Here is a 5644-nt window from a genome sequence, read left to right on the forward strand (position 1 = left end):
ATGACTGCCTGGGGGGTCCAGGGAGGGGCCACCCCATCATTGTAGACTTAAGACTTTCAGCAGGTTTAAGGGCTCCTGTAGCTGCCCTTAAACCTGCTGAAAGTCTTAAGTCTACACAAGCTCTTTAAAAAAAGACAGAGAGAAAAAGAATTTTGATTTGATTTTTGACCAGTTTCCTAGGGTGCCTTGGGCTGTTTGAAGCTCACCTGGCAAGCTGGAAGAACCTCTGAGGTGCACACTGGCTGTTGTCTTGACGCGCCGAGGGAGCCGCCCATTTTTTCTGAAATGGGAGAGAGAGTGAATGAAATTTTTGAGCCAAGATGGGGTTTTGCATGGTCAAAGGGATCAGGAGGGGCCTATGCAACAGCCCATGACTGCCTGGGGGGTCCAGGGAGGGGCCACCCCATCATTGTAGACTTAAGACTTTCAGCAGGTTTAAGGGCTCCTATAGCTGCCCTTAAACCTGCTGAAAGTCTTAAGTCTACACAAGCTCTTTAAAAAAAGACAGAGAGAAAAAGAATTTTGATTTGATTTTTGACCAGTTTCCTAGGGTGCCTTGGGCTGTTTGAAGCTCACCTGGCAAGCTGGAAGAACCTCTGAGGTGCACACTGGCTGTTGTCTTGACGCACCGAGGGAGCCGCCCATTTTTTCTGAAATGGGAGAGAGAGTGAATGAAATTTTTGAGCCAAGATGGGGTTTTGCATGGTCAAAGGGATCAGGAGGGGCCTATGCAACAGCCCATGACTGCCTGGGGGGTCCAGGGAGGGGCCACCCCATCATTGTAGACTTAAGACTTTCAGCAGGTTTAAGGGCTCCTATAGCTGCCCTTAAACCTGCTGAAAGTCTTAAGTCTACACAAGCTCTTTAAAAAAAGACAGAGAGAAAAAGAATTTTGATTTGATTTTTGACCAGTTTCCTAGGGTGCCTTGGGCTGTTTGAAGCTCACCTGGCAAGCTGGAAGAACCTCTGAGGTGCACACTGGCTGTTGTCTTGACGCGCCGAGGAAGCCGCCCATTTTTTCTGAAATGGGAGAGAGAGTGAATGAAATTCTTCAGTCTTAGATGGGGTTTTGCATGGTCAAAGGGATCAGGAGGGGCCTATGCAACAGCCCATGACTGCCTGGGGGGTCCAGGGAGGGGCCACCCCATCATTGTAGACTTAAGACTTTCAGCAGGTTTAAGGGCTCCTATAGCTGCCCTTAAACCTGCTGAAAGTCTTAAGTCTACACAAGCTCTTTAAAAAAAGACAGAGAGAAAAAGAATTTTGATTTGATTTTTGACCAGTTTCCTAGGGTGCCTTGGGCTGTTTGAAGCTCACCTGGCAAGCTGGAAGAACCTCTGAGGTGCACACTGGCTGTTGTCTTGACGCGCCGAGGAAGCCGCCCATTTTTTCTGAAATGGGAGAGAGAGTGAATGAAATTCTTCAGTCTTAGATGGGGTTTTGCATGGTCAAAGGGATCAGGAGGGGCCTATGCAACAGCCCATGACTGCCTGGGGGGTCCAGGGAGGGGCCACCCCATCATTGTAGACTTAAGACTTTCAGCAGGTTTAAGGGCTCCTATAGCTGCCCTTAAACCTGCTGAAAGTCTTAAGTCTACACAAGCTCTTTAAAAAAAGACAGAGAGAAAAAGAATTTTGATTTGATTTTTGACCAGTTTCCTAGGGTGCCTTGGGCTGTTTGAAGCTCACCTGGCAAGCTGGAAGAACCTCTGAGGTGCACACTGGCTGTTGTCTTGCCGCGCCGAGGAAGCCGCCCATTTTTTCTGAAATGGGAGAGAGAGTGAATGAAATTGTTCAGTCTAGATGGGGTTTTGCATGGTCAAAGGGATCAGGAGGGGCCTATGCAACAGCCCATGACTGCCTGGGGGGTCCAGGGAGGGGCCACCCCATCATTGTAGACTTAAGACTTTCAGCAGGTTTAAGGGCTCCTATAGCTGCCCTTAAACCTGCTGAAAGTCTTAAGTCTACACAAGCTCTTTAAAAAAAGACAGAGAGAAAAAGAATTTTGATTTGATTTTTGACCAGTTTCCTAGGGTGCCTTGGGCTGTTTGAAGCTCACCTGGCAAGCTGGAAGAACCTCTGAGGTGCACACTGGCTGTTGTCTTGCCGCGCCGAGGAAGCCGCCCATTTTTTCTGAAATGGGAGAGAGAGTGAATGAAATTTTTGAGCCAAGATGGGGTTTTGCATGGTCAAAGGGATCAGGAGGGGCCTATGCAACAGCCCATGACTGCCTGGGGGGTCCAGGGAGGGGCCACCCCATCATTGTAGACTTAAGACTTTCAGCAGGTTTAAGGGCTCCTATAGCTGCCCTTAAACCTGCTGAATGTCTTAAGTCTACACAAGCTCTTTAAAAAAAGACAGAGAGAAAAAGAATTTTGATTTGATTTTTGACCAGTTTCCTAGGGTGCCTTGGGCTGTTTGAAGCTCACCTGGCAAGCTGGAAGAACCTCTGAGGTGCACACTGGCTGTTGTCTTGACGCGCCGAGGAAGCCGCCCATTTTTTCTGAAATGGGAGAGAGAGTGAATGAAATTGTTCAGTCTAGATGGGGTTTTGCATGGTCAAAGGGATCAGGAGGGGCCTATGCAACAGCCCATGACTGCCTGGGGGGTCCAGGGAGGGGCCACCCCATCATTGTAGACTTAAGACTTTCAGCAGGTTTAAGGGCTCCTATAGCTGCCCTTAAACCTGCTGAAAGTCTTAAGTCTACACAAGCTCTTTAAAAAAAGACAGAGAGAAAAAGAATTTTGATTTGATTTTTGACCAGTTTCCTAGGGTGCCTTGGGCTGTTTGAAGCTCACCTGGCAAGCTGGAAGAACCTCTGAGGTGCACACTGGCTGTTGTCTTGCCGCGCCGAGGAAGCCGCCCATTTTTTCTGAAATGGGAGAGAGAGTGAATGAAATTCTTCAGTCTAGATGGGGTTTTGCATGGTCAAAGGGATCAGGAGGGGCCTATGCAACAGCCCATGACTGCCTTGGGGGTCCAGGGAGGGGCCACCCCATCATTGTAGACTTTAGACCTTCTGTAGCTTCAAGGGTTTCTGTTGATACGCCAAGGAAGCCACCATTTTTTCTCTGAAATGGGAGAGAGAGTGAATGTCATAATAACAATTTACATGAAAAAATTGCACCTTTACAAAAATAGTAGTCTTGACTGGGACTAAACTTATGTCAAAGCATTTCAAGTTACTTGAGACTTAGAAAGTTCCAGTAAAGACTTCTGCAATGATTAATACTTTTTCATACTTTTTACTTCATTTTCTGTTCAGAATCTGTTCATATGGTTATTTTTATCCAGAAAGAAGATTGCACATTCCTGAAACTCTGTCTCTCAGACACATTAGAATAAATGGAGAAAGGGAGCCAACTCAAGTCTAGAATGATTTGGCAAGTCCTAATTGCCTGAGCCATGGGCCTGATTAATAAACATTGTTCTAGGCACCATTTGGATTTTTTTAAATATATTTATATCACAAGCATGATAACTCTTTTTCTGGGACACCATGTGAATCTACTCCCTGGAATCTTTTCAGGGTTTCGGAAATAAAAAATATATAGTTGCATCTTGTAGTTGACCAACTTTTGCCACACGCAGAGATTGCTTTGCTCTTGAATATAGCAGAGATTGCTTTGCTCTTGAATATAACAAGTAGAGAAAGGTATATTGTATAAGTATGGAGCATGATGACAAGAGGTTTTTAATGTGTTGGATCTGCGAGTAATAGCACAGACATGTCAATGTTTCGATGAGGGCTAATGTACACCACCGAATGTTTCGGAGTGAGGCGAGTTGGGTTGACTCTGTAATTCTCTGAACTTTCGATCTGTCCGAAGTCGAGGCTCGCAAATATAGTCCAGCACAATATTCAAAGACACATAAACTACATGTTATATACCTGATGTAGAGATTGTGAGGGAAACATCGTATCGCGCAATGACAGCCGAGTCAGCGATGCGTTCGTTAGACATCAACAGCTTTGAGGAAGATAGTGTCACGTGCATACACAAGCCACGCCCACTCATGAATATTGTAGACTTAAGACCATTGTAGGTTTAAGGGCACAACAAGCGTCCGCCCGGAGAGCGGAAGGTCCGGGGTTGGATCCTTGGCCGCGTCACCCCAAAGACGGTGAAAAATGGTACTTGTTGTTATCCTGTCTGGCGGTCAGCATTAAGACGGCTAAAACAAGATTGGTCGGCTCGGAGTCAGTATACTGTGTCTGAGTGGGGTATTCATGTTAAACTGCGGCATGATATCTTAATGGGCTATAAATCGGCACCAGTCTGGACTAGTACAAGCAGCCACACACATGCACGTCGCTGTGTAAGAACATTAACCTTGGACGCGACGTTAAACCCCATGTCACCTCACCTCAATTCTAGGGTGCACTGGGATAGCCTAGTAGTTAAAGCGTCACGCCGAAGTCCCGGGTTCGATTACCCACATAGGTACAATATGTGAAGCCCATTTCTAGTGCCCCTCGCCATGATATTGCTGGAATAGTGCTAAAAGCGACATGAAAACCTACTCATTCTATTTAAAGGATTCAAGTTAGTAATTCTCACAATCATTGCATATGACTATAATCAATTTCTTGAATTAAACGCTGTGATATAACTGGAATACTGTTCAAGGTGGCGCCACACTCAATCACTGACTCAGGAATAATTATTTGATTAACTACATGTATAATGACAATGACATTTGCTATTCATTTGTATACTGAATAACCTTATTTATTCTAGATGTTTTCATCATGTAGTTTCTAGTATAAAGTTGGGGTTGGGGGAAATGCTTTGGGCATTGTTTCAAATCAGATATCATTACGCTTTTGTCCACATAACTTTTGCCAATTACGTTTCGCAAATATTATTCATGTAATTGTCTTTTGTAATTACGCTTGAAGGTACTGATTATATTTTGGATTGCAATATAAGAATTAATTAATTAATTACTGTGCATAATGAAGAATTCATTGTATGTTAAGGTATGTAAAATATGTAGCATAAATGTTTAATTGCTTAAGAAATTAGTATTTTTTCATCAGATCAATGCTCTAGGTTTGTGTGTCTCACGGTTAAAGTGCAAAACTCAAAACAACGTCAAAATTGTAGGTTTGCGAAAACTGAAATATAATAATATTGTATTCCGCACAAATACATTTCAAACTTGTCATTATAAGATTAATGGGGTTTCCAACATTTAAGTATCGACATCAGATCTTCACCCTAATAATGCTTGCAACATATCTTCTTCATACCTGCAGCGATATTAAAGAACATGTATAGGTTATACTACTAACGTTTGATTAGTGTTAGGTTTTGAAGACATAAAACAATCTTCCAACAAATAACGATTAAAATATCCCGGTACACAATGATTGGGTAACCCCTATAGGACCTCAATTTTACAATGAACGAACGGAGGCATGCAATCAATGGCATGATGTGCACGAGGTTCATGAAATCCTGTGTTTGGATGCATCGTGACAGAATCGTTGCACATCATTATCAGAGAGCACAACAACGTTTGCTACTGAGGATGACAAGAACTGAATGCACATGCCCCCTCAGCGTCAAAGACCGAAGAATTAGGCAGATGGATAGGCATGCTTGAAACTGGGTCAATACAACGTCAGCAGGGCATG

The sequence above is a fragment of the Haliotis rufescens genome, unplaced genomic scaffold (genome assembly GCF_023055435.1).
Source record: "Haliotis rufescens isolate VD_foot unplaced genomic scaffold, xgHalRufe1.0.p SCAF_10, whole genome shotgun sequence".
NCBI lineage: Eukaryota > Metazoa > Mollusca > Gastropoda > Lepetellida > Haliotidae > Haliotis > Haliotis rufescens.